At 44.0% G+C, this 27111-nt stretch overlaps 1 long non-coding RNA gene and 1 pseudogene across 1 annotated transcript; both read left to right on the plus strand.

Moving 5' to 3' along the window:
* The first annotated feature begins 9716 nt into the window (after nucleotides 1–9716).
* Nucleotides 9717–10158, plus strand: LOC112272015. Its single transcript, XR_002965684.1, has 2 exons — nucleotides 9717–9840; nucleotides 9944–10158. It is a non-coding gene; the product is annotated as an uncharacterized LOC112272015 (long non-coding RNA).
* Nucleotides 10159–18810: 8652 nt separating this feature from the next.
* Nucleotides 18811–26565, plus strand: LOC100845908 (annotated as a pseudogene).
* The last annotated feature ends 546 nt before the right edge of the window (nucleotides 26566–27111 follow it).

Consider the following 27111-nt stretch of genomic DNA (forward strand, 5'->3'; position numbering starts at 1 on the left):
CGTTATGTGTCTCTACATGCATGTGGCGCATCTTCTGGAGGTGGCTGCTGCAGTTTCCTTTCATGTGCAACAATGGGTTGAGTCGGCTCCTGACGGACATGTTCCGGACCTTCACTCATTGTTGCCATGTGTGGAATTGCAACAGATGTTGGCACCACAATCTCAGGGATTGTCGGTGCGACAACAACAGGTAGTGAAAAGAATGGTTCCTGAGTCATCAGATTAGGTGCATGCACCCTCTTCTCCTCAAGATCAACTTTTCGAGCTAATGTGCTCCCCCTCATCGTTTCGTCCTCTAAGAAGACAGCGTGTCTTGTTTCCACAAACTTTGTATATCTGTTTGGACAGTAGAAACAAAAACCTTTTGATCTTTCAGGATATCCAATGAAATGGCAATTCACTGTCTTGGTATCCAATTTTGCAATATTTGGGTTAAACACTTTGGCCTACGCTCAGGATCGTGCATGGTTCACCCGGCCGGTGCAGTGAAAACTAGTCAGTCAAAAAGGTCTGAAAATATTTGAGTACGTGACACAACTTCATATACAATGTCACGAAATTTCAAAAAAGAAAAGAAAAAGAAGTTGAGGACATGCATCGATCGAAAACTTGCACCGGCACCTAATTGGATACGATGACTGAAGTCATTAATTTGGAAGCGGCTTTTCAGAACCTATAAGGTTAGTTCAGCTTGTGCAAGGATTGTGTTCTGCAATTTCGTTACCGGTTACATGGAGAAACGTCAAGATGTGGAAGATGCATCTAGAGATGTTGATTTCGAAAGGTAATGATGAAGCTTTTACTTCTACAGTGGACTTTCGTCACTTATGTTCGTTTCGCTTGTTTAGGTCTATTGTACTTTCTTCTATGAATTAATAAAGCCGGGCGATTGTTCTAAAAAAAAGATACTCAATTAGAACTATAGGCCCGAACTTAGGTGCATCAGTTTTTTTCTTCATAAAGATATTTACAGATATTCCTGGTTTTTAAGGACTTTATTTTTTGTGGGTAAAAAGACTATATTAAGAAGAATTACAATCTCGGAGAACCACGTCCATCACAGGCGATGGACTAGAACCCGGCCAAGCAACCGTTTCATTGTCAAGCGCATGACTAGCACATGAGATTGTTTGATGACTTTTAGAAGGTGTGTTTCCGAGCGTCGATGCATGAGGTGTGCCATGTGCGCAATACATAAAGCTCGATGCACCTGATTCTCCCTATTAATCATGTAACCCTCCGTTTCATATCAACTGTCGCAATTTTGTCTAAATTTAAATACGCATGCGTTGGGCTGCTCATATGCAATGGTTTGTCTCAAAATGGCCGTGGTCCATGCTGTCCCTGCTGAACGTAGTCGCCGACAGGGATCACGGATCAGCCGACGGCGTTGGAGTGCGGCAACTGCAAGAATGAATGCAACAAGGCCGAAATCTTTTTAAAATGTTCTAGGCCCAAAAGATAGTTTTCACTTTACCCCTAATAATAAAAACGCGAGCAGATATGTCATAACCAGAATCGAACAATCGTCATCGCATATGTTCCAAATCGAAGGAACCGGATGTCGTCCCGACACGATGCGTAAGAATTACTTTTTAATCAAAATAGTCTCGTATTAATAAAACATAATGCGTTGTGTAATATATCTTGTGACCGAAAACCAGTAATGCACGGTGTAAAAACCAGTACTCCCTCCGATGCATAATAAGTGTTGAGGATCTAGTACAAAGTCAGTACAAATTTGTATTGAATCTTCGAGACTTGTTATGGATCGGAGTCAGTAGTATAGATCTGAGGCGAACTGAAAACAAGGACAAACCCGGAAAGCAAGGGAATCTAACTGATGGATGGCATTATTTATCCCAATAAAAAAAAACTGATGGATGGCATATGGATGCATGACGAGGCTAGCTATAGCTTGATGGATGGATGCTCATTTGGGACAGGCACACCTTCCGGTGCAATAGGACATGCAGGGCGGTTGAGCCCTATGGCACCCCGCGCATTCCATGTCCGAGCGCCCGCACGCGGCTACGCAGCTGCAGGTGCTCGAGCTGCACACTTGGTAGCATTCCTGCTCGCAGCTCGTCGTCTCCTGCGCGTTCAGTGTCACGGCCGCCAGCAGCAGCAGCAGCACTACGCACAAGACTACAACGGAGGACGCTTTGGCCGCGGAAGCCATTTTGGCTGGGGAGCTAGCTAGCTAGATCGAGAGCACGGAGAAGATGAATGCATGAATGCCCTTGATATTAAGATGGTGCTGCTAGCTACTTATAGCTAGCTAGTACCCCCGGTCGTCTTGGACGATCGACCGACAGATCGTCCGGCCACAGCGCTTCAGAGGAAACATCTATAATTATGAAGTATATATACAATCTGGTGATCCGAGATCGACGTAGAAATTACATAATACCTGATCAGCTAATCGATTCAATATATCATATCACCGGTCGTCTATTAAGTGGAGTACGGAGTATGATCGGTTGACTTAGAAATTAATGAGCTGAATCACAAAGATTCTATATGTCGGTTGTAGTTTTTCCCTTTCATAGATTTTAGGTTTTTTATCACTTTTTTATGAGCACTCCGTACTCGTGGTATCTTTTTTCTTGAGAACAGGGTAATACCACTCTAGTCTTTGCATCAGGATTAATAAATTTCAGAAAACTACACATTTTCTGTCATTCTTCTCACAGAATTAACCAGCACCGTTAAAAAAATTTCGACCAGAGCGTCTCAAGAAACCCTAATCGGCTAGAGTCAGGTGTTACATGTGCACTCGGGTCCGAATCTCTTGCAACACTGGAATATAAGCCTGACCCGACCCATTATGTCCCCTGGCCCAGCCCGACCCTTTGGTTAGACCGGTGACGATCGACTGGAGGGGCGGTGAGGCTCGGCTTGGCTCCGGCTGCGCCATGCTCGCCTGAGCCACACTTTCCCCTCACACCACTTCCATCCCCTCTGACCCCCCTCCTTTGCCTCCAATTTCGCCCCCACGACCTTCATTAATTCTCCTACTCCGGCGAGAAGCCCCGCCACCACCTCCAATTGCGACCACCCACCTCGGCTCCACTCTCCTCAATCTTCCTCATGTAGCCACCACACTGCCCCGTAGAACCTCCTCCACATCTCATGTTCTCCTCTTTAGCACCCCAGCGAGCCCACGCAATCACCGCCGCCGTCGGACCCGCTCGTGTCGTTGGTGACGTGGTTTCTACGGATGCAATGGTCGCCCCCCTGAAAAGTTTACGGGTCTCATCACCTCCCCAATGTTCTCCCGTGTGCTGGGCTGAATCCGTCCGGAAAAGAAAAGGAAAACGCTGAACCAATTAATTAAGTGTGGTTTTAGGTCTAGGTTGAATTTTTTTTTTCCGGGCCTGAATATTACCCTTCATTAGATTAGGCTCCAAAATAAGCTTCCAAGCGAGATCGGGGGCATGGCAGATTGGCAGGGCACATCGACTACTTAACATCGACTTTGATCGGTCAGCGCTCGTGCGGCCGAGGCGCTTGATGGGACGAGGCCCAGGTGGGTTGTTATTCGCGCATGGGCTGGCTGTGGGCTGAAGACGCGGGCAAGGCCCAACAGCACACGGTGGGTGCTAGCAGTGCGGCCCAGGAGCGCGTGACCGTGGCACACGGCGGGGCGCTGGCTCTGTGTCGGACAGGCCCAAGGTGCGCGACACTGGGCTACAACGGCGCGCTCGGCCTGGCGACTGGCCCTCGGCCCTCGGGGCATAGGCGCGTGGAGGCCCAGCTGGCTGCACGCGGAGATTTATTTATTTGGCGTGAGAAAATAAAAGGTCCTCCTGTTTGGCACTTAATGCAATTATGAAGAATTACTAGCACTCCGCATATGATTTTTTCTGTAAGAGCCAACGTAAAAATCTAGATTTAGACCCGTCGGATCTCTTGATTTGCGTGCAGTGGAAGTTCGGCTTTGAGATTTGCGTTAGATCAACAGATATATTATACACGACTACTCATACATCAATGGACAATCCAACACTCGCGAAAATTCCTTTTAGATCCCGGATGCCAGTGGTCCTGGTATCTAGACCGCCAAATATTCCATCCGACAGGCAAAGTGAGCCGGCGCATACTAGTAGTATCCTGACCTACCCCTCCCGTATGTTCCGGTATTTCCGGGAAAAGGCTGACAAAGCGTGTTGCCTTTTGGTCCCGGTCCGTCCTCTCTTCCCATCGGCCGGTACAGGTTTCATTTTCAAAACTTACGTGTTGGCTCAGCTTCATCGATTCTGGACATGGACCAGAGTCTGGAAATGGACCAAAGCTGCTGGGTACAGACGGGCAAGTTTCAAAACGTATGCACCAGTTTCTCATACAGAATAAACTTACATTTCTTGCAAAATTGGAAGAGATCATCTGGATAAAAACAATTTTGGTTACACACACATGTGTGGATTTCAATCTGCTCAAATTTCAGTCCACCAAAGAATCCAGTAAACAAAAAGAATCAATTCAGTAAAAAATTGCTATCTCGCAGCCCATGTTGTATGATTGACAAAGGACTGTTACCTGGGCGTACGTATCAATAACCTGTTTTTAGAAAAAGGTCTCAATAATCATTTCTGTTTTTTTTAAATTTTTGGCTCGTACGAATTGTCCTTTCCATTACTTTTATAGCAGACATAATATTTCTTTTTTCTCATCTTTTTTTTCAATGCCCCACCTAACTAATTCCATCGTGCACGTACTCTATTATGTTCATCTGCTGGTTCATGATTCAGCTATCCTTGTAGATGAATAACCAGGATTGCTGAACCATCACCCCATCTTTTTGTTTTACTTATACCTACCATATTCAGCAAACTTGATCTCACCCGCAAGAACACACCCAAGAGCTGCAATCCAGATCTAGAGTCCTCACGACAACCCAATGGCCGGTAGCAAGCACTCCTTGTGCTGGTGGATATCTGGCGATGAGTTCCCGTCGCCACCAAGGACGGCTAGAGCTCGTTCCGCCACCGCTAGCTCTTGTCAGCAGCGCACGCTGACAAAACATAAATCATCCAGATCCATGGGCAGTGGGGAATTTTGGAATGGAACATCAATCTCGAACTGGCCCAAGAAGACAAGTCAGACTTGTTCCACACGGCCCGTCAACCAACAATCAACCTGTGCCAGCCCAGCTCACACAGCACGCAGTCCTGTGCCAAAATATTCAAACTTTCCCAGAAAAAATAACATGGACGGCCCAGTACAATACACTGTTTTCTACACAGTACTGGGCCAAAAGGAGATGGGTCGCCCTGACACCAACGCCCAAAGCAGAACAATCGATTGGTCCACGTTTACGAGAGCAGTGACTCTCGAGAGCGAAAAATCCTCGTCCCAACACTCGGCCCTTTTGCCGTTTTGCGTTGGGTATTATATAGGGAATTTTTTTCTACAAAAGGTTGGCAAATTACAAATATCTTTCTAAAACACAGGCGCTAAAAAAGAATTATGCCGCCACTGTGCTAGTTGTGATTTGTGAAGTGCGTGCGCCTATATGCTCCATTAGTTCTTGATAGTGGTTAATTTTCCTTAATTTGGTTTGTCGTTGTGGAACATAAATTTGTTATTGTTTTCATTGACATCTCCACTCTCCAGATAGAAAAAAGAAAAAAATTCACAAAATCACAGTTCTTGAGACAGTTATCTCGACGAAACGCAGTTAACGGAAAGCCATCTGCATAACCACATTATTTAAGTCAAATTGTTTCGAGTAGCCCGAAACCAGACGGTTTTGTGGTTTCATTTGAATTCTAACAGGTGAGATCCACCTGTCACAAAATCACGGATCGCATTCATGGGCGCATCTGGTGCCACCGAATATATTGTTGTGCGTATCGTTTTAACCAAATCGCAAGTCAAGACTCTTTCGTAGTTTCATGGAACCTTCATCAACCTTATATGCTTCACTACTCAAAAGAAAGTCGAGCGCACGAAGCATATACGTTATTCATATTCGATCCATACTAATCCTTATGTTCCATAATTCTTGTCAAAATATTACATGTATCTAGACGCTTTTTAAAAATAGATACATCCATTTTTGGGCAAATTTAAGATAAAAATTATGGAGCAGAGAGTATATATATTTACGTTAATTAACATCTTCAGGTGAATCGTGCACGGTACGTGCCCCAGCTAGCTGCATTATCTGGTGCCATCGCAAGCCATTTTATTTTCAACAATGCTATACGTACGACACTATTTGTACGATAGCTTGGTACGATTAGACTCAAATTAGTTCGCGGTGAGCATGTGGGGCCGGCTGGGCACATTGCTTCTCAATCTGCTCGTACGCGCATCGTACACGATTTGATCGTACGCAAGGCAGATTTGTTTTATTTTTACTCTTTCGGGAGACAACACGATCGTACAAGATCATCAACAAGTCAATGCGTACTCGATTACCCATACGCGCGCGTGCTAACCGAGATATACTCGATCTGATTTTGAAGCTACTCCCTAATTTTTAGTAATCATCTAGTTGCAGGTGTTTACTTAGTTGGCATTCTGAGCAGATCGATCATATATCAGAATGCGAACTAATTAAGTAACGGGAATTATAACGCGCTGACGTTCGCGCGCTTTGCTTTGCCGCGCGACCGAGCGACGCGCTGCTGGCCGACATGCTGCTGCGGCCGTGCGTGTGATATTGATGGACAGTGCATGCCCGCAGTTCGGTTTTTTTTTTCTAATTGCACGTGAAGAAGCCGAAGAAAAATACTGCTAACCGCATGCAAGAAATAGCTACCAACGCGCACGACCACTGCACTGCTGCTCCTCCTTTTTGATGATGTTTGGATGTACTATATCAGATGCATGCGTACAGTTTTAGAGAAAAAAAAAATTATTTTTGGAATTTAAAAATGTTTTATAGTTTCAACCGTATATCTGATTCACGATCCGTTTGCACCGTTGGATTCGTAATGACGAGCGCTTCAAAACTAGATCCCATTGGGGTATGTTTCGACAAATCTTTTTTCGGTCTCCTGAGTTACCGGGGGATAATGCAACAATTACCATCCTACTTTAAAGAAGTTATCATGTGGTAACTTGTTATTAATACGGTGGCAACTTCATAAATTATTGGATGGTAACATCATATACTACGGGATGGTAACTTCATGTACTATGGGATGGTAGCGCAGTCGCTCTCTCATCTTCTCACGATATGAACCCTTCCTCTCGCACGACTCATCAAAGGTGGCAATTTGTTTGCATTAAGGGTGACAGTTTGTGTTCATCCTGTGTTCATTAGAGGTGACAATTTTTGTGGATTAGGGCTGGCAATTTGTATGCAGTAAGGGTGAAAAATTATGTTCATCAAAGACTGACAAGTTATGTGCATTAGGGGTTGCCAATTTGTGTGCATTAGGCATGACACGAAGATAAATTTGTGTGGGTAGTTTTAAATAGAGGTGGTAACTCAATTTGTAGTGGAGGAAATGCGGGAAGCAATGGTGGGCGCTAGATTTGGACCGAAACGTATGGACGAATACATGGTTACATGTGTTAATTAGGTGGTGACAAATTGTGTGTATTACGGGTGGCAATTTGTCATCATTAGGGGAGCCATTTTTCGTGTATTATCGGTGGCAATTTGTGCGTACTACGAGAGACAATTTGTGTTCATTACATGGTGACAATTAGTGCATATTACAAATGACAATTTGTGTTTATTATGGGACGTGGCAATTTGTATGCATTAGATGGTGACAATTTGTGGGCATTAAGAGAGACATGGAGATAACAGACTGTTGACCGAAAATATATGGGCATGGTTATTGTGTTCATTGAAGACCGCAAACTATACATCGATGATAATTTGTGTGCATTCGAGACGACATGGGAGATAACAGGTTGTGTTGATCGCTTTAAATCGAGATGACATGGTTATTTTTGTTTATTAGGAAGTGGGGATTTGTGTGTATTAGGAGTGGCAACTTTATGTATTAGAAGGTGGCAACTTTTAAGACGGATTTTTTTTTGTCGAAACATATTAATATGAGATCTAGTTTCGAAGATCTCGTCGAGACAAAATTAACCGTGAAGACGGATCGTAAATCGAATTGAGAACTATAATATTTTGAAGTTGCATTTTGAAATGCATTAACGAACATGCATGCATGCGGAATGTGCACGTCATTTAGTACATTCATCGTTATCCTATGTTGCATGCATGCATTAATTTCACGTGTCCAGTGAATCATAAGCTGCATTGTCTCCCGTCACTGTCCTGTGAAACGTCCGCGCGCGAGAGCTAACGCGCGACCGTCACGCGTTATGGGTGTCCAAATAAAAAAGTTATGTTGCAGACTTGCGCATGTTAGGTTCATCACGTCAGCTTCGACATTTGCGTTAATTAGATCAACAGATACAAATTAAACGATGCATCAATGGGTCTAACACTGAGGTTTCTTTTGCGTTGGGTGTTTTAGCTAGGGATTTTCTTTCGCTTCATAATTAAATTGCATGTATCTCTGTAAAACATGCACAGGGGTGCTAGAAAGAATTATGCTTGTTATCCCGCCTAAATGTTCCAGATCGCAAGTATGCTTTTTTTAAAATAAAGTCGAGCGCAGCGCACGAAGCATTCATTCATGATTCGGTCCAGGTAAGTAGCTAGTCTCTACCATATAATTACGCTAATTAACCTCTTGAGGTGAATCAAGCAGGGAGGCCGGTTTTTTTACTCCCCACTACACTGCTCCACTTATCTGGGCCGTCTAGACATTTTAGGTGGACCGCTGGATTAGATCACCAGACGACATCGTGAGGTAATCCACACGCACGCAGACGCCGTCTTCGTTTACAACCATGGAAAGGAGGCGGCGGAATACTGTTTGCACGTACAGCGTCTTACTGTTCACGCGAATATAAAAATACTGTTCACGCGAATATAAAAACACATATACACAGTTGCTGTTCACGCACATAGATCTAAGTGAATAAGAAAACACACATACACTGTTGCTACATGCTCATCTACAGTGCTCAGCTGCTACCGACAATGCATATAATATTTTTGGCATCCGATGCTGTCCATGTCCAGTGCATTAGGAAGAGAGGGATCTGGATTCAACTCGTTTAGAGGAGAGCACCATTTTCATCCCCATGCACAGATCAAAGTACTCTCCCGATCATAAATTATTATTGTCGAAATATTACATATATCTAGATGTTTTAAAAAAAGATAAATTTGAATCAAGAATTTAAAATCAGAAGAATAGCATGTTTCACCTCTTAATATCCAGAGAGATCAAGATCGAGGGCCTAAAAGGAGATTACTTTGGAGGGGGGCCATGCCGTGCTGTCGTTCGAACAAGACTGAAGCGAAACCTTAGATCTATTAAATCAATGTTCGCCACACTGTTCATATATCCGTCCTCCTACTCTTAATAATGTGTTTTCTCTGTCTATATGTGTGTGTTTTTTCTATCTATATATGTATATTGCTGCATAAATATGAGTTTTTTCTTTCTATTCGATTTCGTTTTTCTCTCTATATATATACATATATCCATCCTATCTCAAAAAATATGTGTTTACTCTATATATATATGTATCCATTATGTCTCAAGAGTATGTGTTTTCTCTCTCTATTCGATTTCGTTTTTCTCTCTCGATATATATCCATCATCTCTCAAGAACATGTGTTTATATATATATATATATATATATGCAAAAGTGCTAGTTGGGAAGCAAGTTGAATTGACATGTATACAGTGCAACCTTTCTATATTTGTGTGCGGCTGCCTATATTCAGACTCTGAATTTCAGAGGCAGAAGTATAGCATGATTAAGATTTGAGATTATCAGGTAACCCTGCTGTGCTTGGCTTGTGATTGATTTGGTTGCAGTAACAATTTTAGAATTTCAGAGGAATTATTTGATTTCTCCTCGCCTCCGCCGCCTCCTTCAGGAGCTTCCACAGGCTGCTGGCGCAAGGGACGGTGGTCTCGCAGGGCGCGGCAAGGAGCTCAGTTGGTGCCGTTGTCCGCGGCGACTTGCAGCGCGACGATGTTCTTGATTTCTGGCCTCTGTATGCACAGAAGGTGTATGTGTTTACCATCTCCGACTGAGGCGACTGAGGATCTGTACTTCTGAAAATATGAAACTCTGAAACCCATTCTTTCATGCCTACAAGTTCTTGAGTGAAGTAACTTGAGTCAAAGATCTTTAATTTTGAGATGGTTCTATGCTGAAACTACTGATTAGATGCATCCGGAGTACCGACTCGTTGGACCGAATATTTCTAATGGGTAATGCATGTATTTCGAATCATGAGACAAGTCATTTTTTCTTCCCTCTGGATAATAGAAGTGCATGGACCTAAATATCCAGTGCATAATAAGATGAACCTGTAGTGAAAAATCGTTTCTTTTGCTAAAGCATGTGAAGGTGATTGTCCATTCGTGCAAAAACGTTAGAATCCCAATGATTCTAAAAAAAAAGTCTTAACGGTTTTATTTGTACCGAGTCTTTTCATCCTTAGGTACCGAGGGGGCCATATCCTGTGAATCCACCATCTTGGTGTATCCATGTATCCATCCATCCCCTGCCTCTCGATCTGAATCCTGCGTCTACAGCGCCTCGGTGGCAATTTTCTGAAAAAACACCCGCCTCATCCAAGTTAGGCTTCTCCAAATTTTTGAAAACCCCCCAGCAAAAAGCATCTTCCCCAACTCCCAGCCTCCCTCTGTTACGGCCAAACTTTCTCGTCTGATACGCTGAGATCAATCTGCAACATGGCGGCAACTAGGGTTACGGACAGCGAATTTGCTTCAACAACGCCTGAGGCAACCTGCTTGCCCTCGTCCCCTCCAAGACCACGATGCGGCGATCCTAAGATTCATGGCCTTTGCCATAGTCCATATCTCCAAAGCCCTATTGCTATAGATCGTGGCTTCATGACTAGGAGGACGCACGCAGTTTCAGGTAAAACACAACAGGAAGAAAATCGATGTTAATTAGTATACATTGTGCATACGTGGGTGCTTCTAGTACTTTTTTCTTTCGTTGTTGAACTGCCTGTGCATATATTCTGTAGATATACATGTGGCCGCTTCAAGTCTAATTGCCTTTGTCATGTAACTGCATGTGCAGCTGGGGAGTCACTCAATTGCTTGCAATTTGAGACAAAAGAGGGAGAGTTTTCTACACCCATAAAGCAATCAAACATTCCTCTGTTCGTAAGTTCTATAATCTTTCACTAACCATGGTGCTATTCAGTTTAGTGAGCTATGCATAATAGTGCTTCTATGATCAATTCTTTATATTTCAGTGTTCATCTTTTACACCCAAATGTGATGAGAAATTGAAGCCTAAAGTTGGGATGACATTCAAAGGACTCGAGGCTGTGGAGGAGTTCTACAAGTCTTATGCACATCATGTGGGTTTTGGAGTTCGTATTGGACAGCAAAAAAAGTTGAAGAATGTGGTGGTACGTACTAAGCGCTTCGTGTGCAGTAGGGAAGGATTTCAGTCTGAAAAGGGCAAAGATATTGAAGAACCCTCAATGAAAAGGCGTAAAAATACAACCACGTGATGTGGTTGTGATGCTCATATCTTTGTTAAGTTCTGTGCTGATAACACGTACAAGATAAACTCATGGGTTGAGCGCCACAATCATGGTCTTGTATCACCTGATAAGCGTCACTTGATTAGATCAAATCGTCGAGTTAGCAAGAGGGCAAAGAATACATTGTATACATGCCACAAAGCAAGCATAGGCACATGCCAGGCATTTAGGCTCCTCCAAGTCAGTGAGGGTGGGTTTGAAAATGTTGGATGTACGAAGAGGGACTTGCAAAATTACTACCGTGACCTTAGGTATAAAATCAGGAACGCAGATGCTCAAATATTTGTGGCACAACTAGCCAGGAAGCAAGAAGTCAATTCAGGTTTTTTCTATGATTTTGTTGTGAACGATGAGGGAAAGTTAGAGTATGTGTTCTGGGCAGATGCCACGAGTAGGAAGAACTACAATCATTTGGTGGCAATGGTGTGGTATCCTTTGATTCAACATACACCACTAATCAGTATGACATGATCTTTGCACCATTTACAGGAGTCAATCATCAATTGCAAAGCGTGTTTTTTGGTGCTGCATTCTTACTAAATGAGAAGACTCAGTCATACATTTGGTTGTTTAAGACCTTCCTTAGAGCAATGGGAGGGATAGCACCTAGGCTCATCATAACCGATGAGGCTGGTAGCATCAAGAATGCAATCGATGAAGTTCTTCCAACCACCGTACACAGATTATGTATGTGGCACATAATGGATAAGGTTCCTGAGAAGATCGGACCATTGATAAGAGAAGAACCTGAATTTTGGAAGAGGATGAACTCATGCGTTTGGGGTTCAGAAACTGCAACTGAGTTCGAGTCGCAATGGAATTCTATTATATTAGACTTCGGCTTGGAGGAGAACGAGTGGTTGACTAAAAGGTTTAGCATACGAGAGTTATGGATAGTGGCCTATTTTATGGAGATATCACTAGTAGGCATTCTCCGAACCACTTCAAGGTCGGAAAGTGCAAATTCCTTTTTTAACCGTTTCATCCATTGCAAGCTTGCTTTTGTTGAGTTTTGGCTTAGGTTTGACACAGCTTTAGAATGCCAACGTCAAGAGGAGTTAATTGCGGACAACTCGAGCATTCATAGAATCCCAAAATTGTTGACCCCATGGACAATGGAGAAGCAAGGAAGAGAAGTTTTCACATATGAGGTGTTTGCGAAATTCCAGGAACAGATTGTTGCTGCGAGAGATCATTGTTGCATCCAAGGCTTTGCACAAGATGAAGCAATAAAAATTGTGACCTTCAGAAGTAAACCTCATAAAATTAGGGAGGTCCGTATTGACACGACAACCATGATAGCTAACTGTTCTTGTAAGTTATTTGAGTCACATGGAATCCCATACCGCCATATTATACAAGTGTTGAGGGTTGAAAATCAAGATGAACTTCCTGCCCACTACATTATGAAACGATGGGAGAAAAGATGCAAAAGGTATTAAAGAATTTATACCAAAATTAGTATTTCATTTTATTAAATCAGTTGCCTGACATCATGTGTTGTTATTTTCAGGGAGAGTGTTTTTGATGAACAAGGGAATTTACTAGAAGAGAAAGCCACCAACTCCTTGGATGCGACTATGAGGAAGAAGATTTATGCCATACGTAACAAGTTCGAAGATCTACTTCAAAAGGCCAAGCACTCAGATGAGAGCATGCAATTTTTTACAACCAGAGTATTGAACATTGAGGCGCCCTTGGACCAAATGGTTCCTAGAGAAGCTGCGAAACGCACTAGGCGAGAGGAATATGAGGCTTTTATTGGTTATAACATTCCTACTGAAGTGGATATACACCCACCAACTGATGTTCGTACGGTGGGCAGATGCAAAAGAATAAAGAGAGGAAAGGAAACACAAGCCGATGATCAGAAAAAGAAGAAGAAAGAAGTGAAGGAAAAGGTTGCACGTATGTGCAAAACGTGCAACCAAATAGTGTTTCATGATAGTCGCAATTGTCCAAGCAAGAAAGCTCAAGGAAAATGAATTTCGGTTTGCTGCAAGAGAAGCAATAGAATTGTATTCCGTCATGGCGTTCGGTTGCCAAGAACTCGTGGCTTTATTTATACATCTCATGAGTTATTATACCAATTTCATTTTTAGGGACCATACCAATTTCTTTAATGTACTGAATTCTTCTAATGGATGAGAACTTGTGTTTCTTTGAAATTGGTTCCATGTTATTTTCTGTTATTTGCTTCCAGTGGAATGGAGTTTACAACCCGGTACCATAGCATGACCTTATTCTAATCTCTAATATATTGAAAGTACCGATTGGCACTTGGGAGAGAGAAAATTATGCCAAGGAGCAGCAGCTAGCACACAGGTGAAAATTATACAGTTGTTTGTATCAGGTGCAAAGCATTAGCAACAGAACATAATTACTTCTAAAAAAATCAGCAGCTTTTCATTGATTGGGCCTCTCTGTTACATTAGGAGCTCAGATTAACTCCAGAGCTTCATACAGCAAAACACACTAGCAAACTGATCTAGCTCATTAAAACATTGATTAACCAAGACAACAGAAATACAATCAAAGCTAGCTGAAGTTGACTTGGTGTCTTCGATAATTGATCCTGCAAGAGATCTATCGATGCATGAAGACCTGAAGTTCTGCACAAAGTAACAAAGTGCACACCAAACAAACTGCATGATAAACTGAACACCTCAGATCTCAGATCACACAAGCACATCTGCCTCAATTGCATTCACCACAAAGAAAGCCCAACAGTTGTTTCTTTCTGATATTTTTCTCCATTCACAAAACAACTTGACGTTCAGTACATTCTCCTCCTTGACAGCAGAATGAGGGAGGTCACCTCGCCGCAAGGATGTGGTGGCCACCAAACACGGACCTTAGTCACAGGCTAGTGGTTGCCATCACATCTTCGTCTGGTGGCCGCCTACACTTGTCTCCGCCGCAGGCTGCCATTGCTGGGATGCCGTGGCCGCTAGGGTTCTCCGTCGCTCGAACATGGGTACGCTGGTCGTCACTTGTGGGGATCTTCGGGGTTGCCGCAATTGTGGGGATGCTCGCGGGAGGAGCAGTCATGGTGGAGGGATTGGGGATTGACTAATCGACGAGTGAATGATTTGGGGAATTTGGGGAGTCAGAACTCACGAGGTCTGAGAATTGGGAAAGATGCCTTTTGCTGGGATTTTTTTCAAAAATTTGGAGAAGCCTGACTCGGACGCGGCAGGCGTTTTTTCAGAAAATTGCCACCGAGGCGCTGTAGACGCAGGATTCAGATCGAGAGACAGGGGATGGATGGATACACGGATACACCAGGACGGTGGATTCAGGATATGGCCCCGGTACCGAGTACCTGTTTTATTGAGGTACCGATTCGATGAATTCGGGGTACCAAATTTTTTTAATCAATATTAAACTTGTATCCGCGATTACCGGTTAGATGAATTTTGTTGAATTTTCAGTCCAGAGGTACCAAGCACATATTTTAATAAATTACTCGTATTTAACCCGGTGTCTTTTTAGTAATGGTACCGAGCACATATCTTTGTATGTACCGATTATATGAATCGGGGTACCGGAGTATTTTTTTTAATTGGTGAACATAAAATCAAACAAGTTTTTTAGAGAGCAAAATCAAACATATTTTATTATTCAGAGTATTTAGACCCCGGGTCGATGTGTTGCACTGTTCTTCACGGGTCGATGTGGTGCACTGCTGCTAGTCTACCACATGTACGAACGTGCGTTGAAATGTCAACCAATTAATAGAAGTACGTGCAAATAACTACTACTAGAATTACATGCAAATGTCTACTGGATAATAGGGATGGATGCATTGAAATGTCCGCGGGTAACATCTTCTATCCTGCGTACAAAAACATGTGGCAGTGCTGGGTAATAGAGAGATAGAAAAGAATTGGGACTTCGTGGTGGCATGGCTCACAGCTGGCTCCCAACTTCTGCAGCTGCTACTACACGAGTAGTACTAATTTGTTTTTCAAGAACGCATGCACATGGTGGGCCTGATGCGTGGTCTTCTGGCAGGATGCAGAGAGCCCAGCTTGCATGTGACAACAAAAAAGTCTGCGATGCCACCAAAGGTACCGGGAATTTGACCAGGCCGTGTTCCTGGCGGGGACGTCGGGCCTGCAGCTCTGGTGGTGGACTGCGCTGGCCCAGACCAGAAAACTCACGGGCCTGACTGCTGCCGGACGAACTGTCAGAGCATAGGCCTGGTTCATTTATAAGAGGAAAGTGTTTTCAAATTTGTGGGATAACCCAGTACACTAGACCGTATCTAAATTGCAATGGTTTCAAATTAAAGCAACATAGGTCAGCTTTTGTCATGTGCATGAGAGAGAAAGTCAGCCACCAAAGCATTTTGGAAAAAACTAAATGGAGAAAAATCGTTGGAATCAGTGCAAAGGCGCCGGCGAGGAGACCGCCGTCGCCTGCGAGGCGTGCAAGCTCTTGGGCTCAACCTTGGAGATGGTGAACAGTTGTAAGAAATACTGCTTCCAGGCCGAATGTGTCCGCAGGCTTGGCTGCCCTTCCCAGTGAATGTCGCCGACTTACTGTTTACTTCCTCCGTCCGTCCTTAATTTACCGTACAACTTTGTTCTAAATCGAGGCGACACGGAGTATTTATCAATTATTGTCACTCTGTTGTATTACTACTTCCTCCGTTTCATGTGTACGCAGTATGTGTGTGGCTGTGTGTGTCGGTTTAATAAGTATGTTCAGTCTCTTCGAGATGCAACGTAGGCTGTGCCTGCGTGCTTAATAAGGGTGAGTGTTCGTGCGTCTTTGTGAGCGTTTGTGTTTGTACCGTATTTTCTTCAAAAAAGTAAGAGGAAATTCCACATTTAAGACCTATTTTGTGAAACTTTTTCATCAAATTTGATGGGAATTCTTCAGAACTACCTAATTTAACAGACTTCGTTTCATGCTCATTTTGCCCACCCTACCCGAACCCAGTGTTCAAAGAACGTACCATGATGAAGTAGTGGGCCGCGCTGGCCGGGCCCGGGCTGTTAGCCAGTTGCCCCGCCCGCACTGCTCCCACCTTTTGGCCCATCTCGCTACCGAGCGGCCTAGAGGCCTAAACCCCTCCCCCCCTCGCCTGGTCAAAAAAAAAGGACACGACTATACAGCGACGTGCCCACCTTAGCACTAGCATGCGGCGTGCTTTCCGCGCGCGATGTGGCAGCCGGCCGCGAGCGCCTCCGTTTTCGTTTTGCTCCGCGCGTGATTTGGCAGCTGGATTGGGCCGGTTGGCCCATCTTCTCATAGCTTTTTTTTTCCTTTAACAACTCTAATTAACACATTTTTCTAAAAAAAAAGTCTAATTAACACATCGCAAAAATATCTAATTAACCTGATTGACAACAGAACATACATGTATTGGCCCACGTTGCTTAGACTTTTTCTTTCTAAAACAACAACTATCTTTGGACGGGACTATACCACAGCCTGTTATACGCACATGCATATTTACCGGCTTATCCACACATGTTTGTCAGGTTGATCGTGCCTATTTACCAGATTAATCAGTGATACTTAACAGGTTAATTGGGCATACTTATCAAGTTAATTTTGTCTACTTGTCGCAACGCATTTTTGCGCACTCATGCGGTTGCATCCACGAGCCCGAGCAGCCACTTCATGTCTCCTTTTAGCTGGGCTTTTCACGTCCTGACCCTTCTTTTTATTGCAGACCTTTTTTTTCTCGTAGCAGGAATTTTACGTCCTAGTCCGGGTTTTTTTTTTCTAGTTGTGGACTTATTTTCCTTGTTTGTGTGCCCGTGTTTAGCTCTCATACCCACCGTCCACGGTATGCAGCAGATTTTGCCTAGTTTTTTTTGTATGTGGCTCATCAACTTCAGTAGCAGCCCGTCATAAAGAAGCCGAAAAAAGTTTTCTTGTCGATTTATCGACACCTCCTTGTTAGTTTATTCCAGTCTAATTACCGACTTATTCGTACGCACTTACCATGTTAAACTAGACATACTTACCAGATTAATTGTGCAAACTTATCATGTTAGCTAGACATACTTAACAGGTTAGCCGTGCATAGTTACCAGGTTAGCTGGTCATCGTTGCTAGGTTAGCCGTGCAGATCGGGTTAACTGGTCACTTTCACCTCCTTTACCCTACCTTGGCCCTCTTGGTCTACCCGAGCCTTCAATTTGAGACATTGCATAGTTCTTCCTCAAGCTCAGACGAGAAGCTCCACCTCCGTGTCAATGGCGACCGCTCCACCGAAGGTTCTTCAACTCCTCGCGTGTATAGCATCACCTAGACCTACAGAAGCTACCCCGACCCTGTCTTCCCAGTCCCAAGCTCCTAGGCGAGCTCGCGCCGTCGACACTACCGCTCGCCATCACTCCGCCGTCGCCAGCATCCCTAGTGCGCCGCTGCTGTCGAATCGAAGCACCAGAAGACTCCGCCCAGACCCCCTAATGCTTCTACGCCACTCAATGGCTCTCTCCGGGCTCGCGCGGTCGCGCCCTTCTCCGTTCCTGCTGGCACGCGCCTCTGCTCCTCCCCCGACCCGTGCAGTTCCGCCGCCACCGCGCGCCCCGCTCCGCCCCCTGCCCGCACAGCTCCGCCGCCCCCGTGCTCCCAGCTCCTCCCCCGGCCGGCGCCCTGCTCCAACCCCGGCCCGCGCCCTGCTCTACCGCCGCCGGGCACGCCTTTCCCCACCGCGCTTGCCCCGCTCCTTCCCCGGCCCGCGCCGATCCGCCGTGCCCCCCTGCTCCTTCCCCAGCCCGCTCCGCTCCGCCGTCGCCGCGCGAACTGCTTCGCCCCAGCCTGCGTGGCTGTCAGCAACCTCATATGAATCATGGGCCGGACAGTGGGCTGCCGTCTTGGGGCTTGGGCCCCCGCTGGCGCTGGTACAAATAGAAGGAAGAAGGCAACACAGAGGGGTGGCTTGGAACCGGACGGAAGGGGCGGCTTCGGCCGAGGCTGGCTTGGCGTGCGATACTGTTTATTCTCCCTCGTGTTCCTCCTCTTCTTCTACGAAACTTCTGTAATTCCTATACTCCATTGAGTTTGAGTTGTAATCTGAACCTGGTTGAGCAATTCATCTAGTGGGTTGTCCACAGTGGCCGCCATGGATCGAAGGAGGTGAGAAAACGGGGGTCTTCAGAAAAGAAGAAGAGAGGGGGGGGAGAGAGAGGAGATACGCATCGCACGGTTAGGAGGGCGCCGCACGCTAAGACACGGGTGGGCACGTCTGCTAATTAGAATGTCCGAAAAAAAAAAACCCTCCCCCCTCGCTCGTCTTCCTCCTCGGGCGAGCCGGCGAGCGTCGTCGCCCTCCCTCTCCATCCCGCTGCCGAGCGCCGCCCCAGCCCCCTCCCTCGTCTTCCTCCTCGCCGGAGCGCCGCAACCTCCACCGCCGGTTGGTCTCCCCCCCTTCGACTCTCTCGCTCCCGATCGTTTCCCCTCCCATCATCCCTACGAACCGATGCCCTTATTAGCTCCCCGTCTCCGTTTCCTTAATTTTCTCCAATTCGTAAACTGAGCCATGTCGAAGTATATAGTGGAATTCCCTACCTGTCCCTACTGGGTGTGTCCTCCGCGTTTGCCCAGGTTCCATGGAGAATGAAGGTAGCAGCCGGTTGCCAGGTTCAGAATCTACAATCGCTGATGAGAATGAAAGGGGTCTTACACCCAGACACCGAGATGGATCCCATCGGCAACAGGTCACCAATCACATATAGTACCTGATTTCTTTGAGACTTTCCATGTTGAGAATTTCATTACTTTCTGTATGTTCACCTTACTAACCAAGCCAGCATTTATCTGATTGTTGCTTACAGACCCACATCTCCAGGCATGATTCCTGTGATGACAGAGGATCCAGTGACAAACGTGGTGAACGGGATAGATCTACATCCATTGACTACGCGAACAAGAAAGGTCGGCATGAACGAAGCTCAAGAACACCTGGTATCATGTTGATCTAGTATTCTTTCATGTTTTAGTTTGACTGACTTCACACATAAGCTTGATAAAAGTGGTCACAATTGCAGCAAGATCTGATTGGGACAGTGGCCGACGGGAATGGGAAGATATACCTCGTCCGGAGTACCGTGATGATCGGCCTGGCTCCCAAAGGCATCATCCAACAAGATCTCTTATGCTGGCTGCTGCATCCCCTGATGCATGATTGGTGTCTCCTTGGCTAGGCGGGAGTATACCTCTTTCGGCAGGTAAAGAAAGCCCAGTCTGATCTTCTGTGATATTTCTGCTTTGTTTCCAGGGAAGTAAATATGTTGCTTCATATCTCAGTGACCTGACCAACTTTATTCATAATCATATTATTTATGTTGTTTTAACTTTTAAATGTCCAGCATCCCCGTGGGATCATATTTCTCCGTCGCCAACTCCTTTTCGAGCTTCGGGTTTGTCAAAAGGGTCTACATATTCAAGTTCTAGAGAAAAATCTCACCATCTTGCCTTTTCAAATGTAAGTCTTCTCGGATCACTTTATAGGTTTGTGTAAGTTCTCATTCTGTTTATTCAACCCCTGGGCATCATGAGCTATAGCCGTTACTGTGCTATTCCAGGATACTGAAGCTGATGGAAGCCCCTCAGCTGCTGATAGGAATCATGAGATTTCCGAGGAAATGATGCAAGAGATGGATTATAATGCTGACCGTGCATGGTACTTTTTCTTCCCCGTAAAATTTCCTTAGCTTTTTTATCTTAAGACCAATGACTAATTAAATTTGGTGAGTGCTGTCTGATACAAAATTTGGACATTTTTGGTCCTGCATACTGGGTGCATATATGTTATATTTCTTAATTTGTATGAACTTGTGAGCCAACAGATGTTAATAGCATCTGAAATAAATTTGCAGAGTAATTATGCTTTTTGTGTATTTATACTGAATTTCTGAGCGTGCAAGCGTACTTCTCTTTAAGAGGTACTCCCTACGATCCTAAATTGTTGTCGAAATATTAGATGTATCTAGACGCTTTTTAAGAATAGATACATCCATATTTGGGCAACTTTGAGTCAAGAATTTAGGATCAGAGGGAGTACCATTTATTGGCATGTGCTCTTCAGTATATTCTAGCGTAGACCAATGAATTGTATCAACTAACCATTCTTATACGCCAAATTTAGTAACCTTTAAAATTTCTCCAGGTATGACTGTGAAGAACACACCACCATGTTTGATGGTGATAATTATCTTGCGGATGATAGTTCATACAAAAAGAAGGAAAGACAGTTGCCAAAGAAGTTGGTAAATTCCTTGCTATTTTACATATATATCACACCTCCCAGTACACCACTCTAACATTCACCAATCCTTATTTGTAAGAGTAGGAGTAGCACACATTGTTGCAACTTCAGAGAAGTAGAGATCTATGGAACTGGGAGTGTATATGGTAAATGACTAAACATAGGGCTTGGTACTTCATTTTCTAGCAATAATTTTGTCTAGTAAAGGGTCATGTATTGTGGCAGATCCCCTGTAACCATGTGATAATGATAATATATTCAGACATGTCAACGTGGAAGTGCATTGTAGAAGTCAAGTAGGAAGAAATACAACCATTCTATATATATGCTTTTATTAGTCGCATATATTGTATTTTGTATGTTATGTACTGTATCTTGGTTTGCTTATGTAATGAAAAATGATTCATCAGAACTTCAGAAGGGAATTATATAAATCTTTTTATATAATTCATGCAACCTGTTTCAGGATGGTTCTCACTTTATGGAAAATGTACTGCAAAAGTTAGGATGCTAATTCAGGCATAGTAGATATCTCAATTTCTTGTCAGTAAATATGGTTGTTTATCATTTTTCTTGGTGATTTAACTTGTACAATATATGTTATACTCTGGTTTTGTTAACTATTTTTATTGGTTGCAGACTTGTAAAGAGGGCAGTCTGATGACTCTTTCTCAGACCAAGAAGTTATCGCAGATGACTACGGATAATGCTCAGTGGGAAGACAGGCAATTGTTGAGATCTGGAGCTGTTAGAGGAACAGAGGTGCAGACAGAATTTGATGATGAGGATGAGCGTAAAGTAATACTTCTTGTTCATGGTATGTTCCTTCTCCGTCACATTCTTTTTGCTGATGTTCTGTTTGCAGTGTTCTAGTTGCGACTAAACAAGCATCACATCAAACCTTTTGGAAACCATCCCCCTGTTTCCCTTGCATTGGGGTGAATCTTGTTGTGAGGTGATGACAGTATTAAATATGTTCGTAATGTATACTCACAAATGCAATGGTAATAAACTAATCAGTTCCTTTAGCTATTTGTCTTATTTCCCTTTTCCATTCGCTGGTATGTGTGCTTGTCAGTAGATATCACTGCTCAATGTGAACTTGTGATCCTTCTGATCATTTATTCTCAAAAGCTTCTATAGGAGTAAAGAGTAAAGAAATTTTTATGGAAGACATCATCACTATCTTAATTATTTACTCCCTCCATCTGGAAATAAGTGACGTGGACACGCCACTTATTTCAGGACGGAGGGAGTAATAGATTTAATTGTTTGTGTTAGGCGGAGGTGAGAAGTTTTTTTACAATAGAAGGAGGCGGAGAGATCACCAATTGCATATTTTATAGGAATAAAGAAGTAAAGATAATAGCTAGGTTTGAGGCGGAGAAGTTTTTTTACTGGTCCGCGACTTTCTTTACCTGTTTACAGTACATTCATGCTGTTGAACTTCAACAAGTTGGTGCTTTATTTTTGGTAGACACGAAACCACCATTTCTGGATGGGCGCGTTGTATTCACAAAGCAAGCAGAACCTGTAATGCCACTGAAGGATCCAACATCTGATATGGCTATCATTGCCCGCAAAGGTTCTGTTTTGGTTAGAGAAATTCGTGAAAAGCAGAGCATGAATAAGTCAACGCTTCTGGGAGCTTGCTGGATCTAATCTTGGAAATATATTGGGTGTTGAGAAAACGTCTGAACAGGTAAACTATTGCCACATGTTGTGTATCGCTAAAAGTACACTGCCTTGTCATATGTTTTACTCACTTTTGAAAAATCAGGTTGATGCAGATACTGCAGCTGTCGGTGATCAAGGTGAGATTGATTTCAAGGAGGAAGCAAAGTTTTCGCAGCACTTAAAGGAAAAGGCAGAAGCTGTCAGTGAATTTGCAAAATCGAAATCTCTTGCTCAACAAAGACTATATCTTCCCATATACACTGTCCGAGATGACCTGCTACAGGTTTGTACTTCGTTTTGTAGAATTGTTAGGAGTGTTTTTAGTCATGTCGTGATGTTCATCTGAGTTTCCCCTACTTCTGGACGTTTGGTATATCTCAAAGCTGCACAATTACATTTATATACTGTGGATCGTGAATTACACAGCATCCGAAAAGGTTGGAAATTTGCAACATGGTTTTGAGTGAAGAGCACCTCTTAAAGAATGAGAACATGCAATATACAAATTCTTGCTGTTTCCTTTAGACAACTAGGATAGTATGGAATATTATTTTCCTTTGGAATTCATGTGTATTTAGGCATCATCCGTTATCTTTCGATATTTTTACTTATCTTGCTATATTTAGTTTCTCTCGAATAATTATGGTAACACCAATGCCTAATAACTAGTGTTATGCTGCTGCTATGGAGCAGGTTGTGCGTGAAAATCAAGTTGTTGTGGTTGTTGGCGAAACTGGTTCTGGTAAGACCACTCGATTGACTCAGTATCTGCATGAGGATGGATATACCACAACTAGTGTTGTTGGCTGTATTCAACAACGACGTGTGGCTGCCATGAGTGTTGCCAAGCGGGTCAGTGAAGAAATGGAAACTGAGCTTGGTGATAAAGTCGGATATGCTATTCGATTTGAGGATGTCACTTGTGCTAACACTATAATCAAGGTACAATTCTTTGTTAAGATGTATAATCTATTTTTGTGTTTTCACTTGATTGTAGAAAGAATCCAGACACTAGACTGTGCATAGGCTAGGCTTGTAACCTAGTTGCTGTGTTTGTTTTATGGTTTTGTGATTGGATATAGTTGGTCACAGGCCCTGAACTCATTAGGTCAGATTAATGCTGTGAAGTTCAGCAAATTAGTTTTGGTTGACTTTCCGTTTAACATGCGAGTCCTAACACAGGTTACATGTCTTTTGCAGTATATGACAGATGGAGTACTTCTCTGTGAAACATTGAAAGACGCCGACCTTGACAAATATCGGTATGCTGTTAACTTGCCCTGTTCTTTTCTACTGCTAAATTTGGTGGTATTCATATACCTCAGTCCCGAAATATTGCTTGCCGTACTAAGTTTTTTGTTGTTGTTGTAGTGTTATCGTCATGGATGAAGCGCACGAGAGATCCCTCAATACTGATATTTTATTTGGTATATTAAAGAAGGTTGTCGCGCGCCGACGGGATTTTAAACTGATTGTCACATCTGCAACCCTAAATGCAGACAAATTCTCGAAATTCTTTGGAGGGTAAGCTAACCTGTTATATTTCCCTTTTTCCTTGTAAAGATTTAAATCCAGTCTTTCTCCATACACTCTATAATTCTTTTCTTTGTTTGCAGTGTACCTGTATTTCACATTCCTGGCAGGACATTTCCTGTTAATATCTTGTTCAGCAAAACACCATGTGAAGACTATGTGGAAGCGGCAGTGAAGCAGGCCATGACAATCCACATAACAAGTGGCCCTGGTGACATCCTCATTTTCATGACTGGGCAAGAAGAAATTGAAGCTACCTGCTATGCTCTAGCTGAGCGAATGGAGCAGCTAATATTATCGTCCACCAAGACCGTACCCAACCTCTCCATCTTGCCCATCTACTCGCAGTTGCCTGCTGACTTGCAGGCCAAGATCTTTCAGAAGGCAGAGGAGGGCACTCGCAAATGCATCGTTGCTACTAACATTGCTGAGACGTCCCTTACAGTGGATGGTATCTTCTTTGTCATTGATACCGGATATGGAAAGATGAAGGTATACAATCCACGGATGGGCCTTGATGCTCTTCAGGTTTTTCCATGTACTCGAGCAGCTGCAGATCAGCGTGCAGGACGTGCAGGAAGAACTGGTCCTGGCACATGCTACAGGCTGTTCACAGAATCAGCTTACCAGAATGAGATGCTCCCTAACCCTGTGCCAGAGATCCAAAGGACTAACCTGGGCAACGTGGTTCTCTTACTGAAATCCCTCAAAGTTGAAAACTTGCTTGCTTTTGACTTCATGGACCCGCCTCCCCAGGAGAATATCCTTAACTCCATGTACCAGCTCTGGGTGTTGGGTGCCTTGAACAATGTTGGTGGCCTTACAGAAATCGGTTGGAAGATGGTGGAATTCCCGTTGGACCCGACTCTAGCAAAGATGCTTCTTATGGGGGAGAGGCTGGATTGCCTTCATGAGGTATTGACTATTGTATCCATGCTCTCGGTGCCCTCAGTTTTCTTCCGGCCAAAAGATCGAGCAGAGGAGAGCGACGCCGCTAGGGAAAAATTCTCTGTCCCAGAATCTGACCACCTGACACTCCTGAACGTATACCTGCAATGGAAGTCAAACCAGTACCGTGGAGACTGGTGCAATGACCATTTCCTCCATGTCAAGGGTCTCCGAAAAGCTCGGGAAGTGAGGTCTCAGTTGCTGGACATACTGAAAGCCCTGAAGATCCCACTGACATCATGCCACATGGAATGGGACGTGGTGAGGAAGGCTATCTGCTCCGCATGCTTCCATAACTCTGCAAGATTGAAGGGCATCGGAGAGTATGTCAACTGCCGGAACGGGATGCCATGCCACCTGCATCCCAGCAGTGCTCTCTATGGTCTCGGCTACACCCCTGACTATGTCGTCTACCACGAGCTTGTCCTGACCACCAAGGAGTATATGCAGTGTGTCAGCGCAGCCGACCCGCAATGGTTGGCAGAGCTGGGCCCCATGTTCTTCTCCGTGAAGGATACCGACACCTCCCTGCTAGACCACAAGAAGAGGCGCAACGAGAAGACTGCCATGGAAGAGGAGATGGAGAAACTAAGGCAGGAGCAAGTCGAGGCAGCTTGCCTGGAGAAGGAGAGGGAGCGGGCGAAGAGAGCCAAGCAGCAGCAGCCGGTTTGTGTGCCGGGCCTGAAGAAAGGTTCGACGTATCTGAGGCCGAAGCGGTGTATGGATTTGTAGATAAAAAGCTTGAGAGGAAAGCTCGGTGTACTGTGATTTTGGGAAATTTATGACAATGCCACTAGTTGCTTGTGAGATTCTGAACGTGCCATTGCTTTTCCGGTAAAAAAAAATTGCGCTTTTCTCATTGGGTCAAGCGTCGATACCGGCATGGTCTCTCACCACAGCTCCACATGTAGCCAAGGAATCAGAGTTAATACATTGAGTTTAAGGAATCCTTGGCTTGGAGGAGACCAGCCGTCAGTACGGCAACAAATAGCAGTTGGTTTAACCGGGGCACCCACAGCAGCACCTTTGCCTTTGCGAACAGAAGCTTGATCAGTGTCTGCCGCGGGAGAAAATTCCATACCTCGACAGTGTCTGTTCTCTTGGACGGCCAGAGTGTTCGAGGCAAGTTTCCAGGCAAAAACTCTGATCTTTGGAGGTAAAGGTAATTTCCAGATGTTGTCCCAGATTTTCTTGCCGCTGTCAGGCCAAGCACTAGCACCAGTGGAAATGAGGTTCAGTTTCAGGTTTAAGGCGAGGCGATACGCACTTCTGACAGAGAATTCGCCTGTTTTTTCAGTGTCATGCGATGATATCTTCAGTCCTATTTTGATGATGAAGTCAACACACGTGCTTAAGTTATCCCCACTGTGTTGATTGAGGGAGTATATATGTAATCAGTGGATAAGTCGATCTGATCTGGAAGCCAAGCCAACAATAATTAATAATACTCCCTTCGTCCCACTTTATGGGGCCTTGTTTCATTTATTTTGACCGAGCCTTTGAGATCAATTACTTCGTGTACATTTGACTTATGTGTTACATATCATAAGTATAATTAAATACTTTTGAATACGAATACGGAATAATATTAATTTATCTCAAAAAAGTAAAAATAAGCCTCGTACAGTGGGACGGAGTATGTGGTTTCTAAATCAAATTAGAAATTCTTCTGACTAAAGACAACCTCGCGAAAGAGGATTTGAACAGGATGCAAAAGATGTTGCTTGCGTGATTCAAAGAAGTATATTCATCATTTATTTATCTCACGTCCATTTACTAAAAACTATACGAAGAATTAACCTCTTTTGTTCCCCGCTACTACAATATGTTTGGAAACGGTTAGATGGGGTTGACAAAAAGATTAAATCTCGCATGTTGGTGGAAGTTTCTGTTTTCTGTTTAGCTATTCAGAAGTACTACGGGACTTTTGATTTCTTCCTCTTCAGAATGTCATGCCAATATAACAAACACTTTGAACCAGTTCTGAACTCACGCTCAGTTTGGCAGACTCAGAAATAAAGCTACAAGAATGCAGTTCACACGCTTTCAAGTTGGTTGGTTGTCGAGGTGCTTTCGCCATTGCAGCTGCTGCAGCAACTGCAACCTTCTCAGTAGC

Source organism: Brachypodium distachyon, chromosome 3, assembly GCF_000005505.3.
Source record: "Brachypodium distachyon strain Bd21 chromosome 3, Brachypodium_distachyon_v3.0, whole genome shotgun sequence".
Lineage (NCBI taxonomy): Eukaryota > Viridiplantae > Streptophyta > Magnoliopsida > Poales > Poaceae > Brachypodium > Brachypodium distachyon.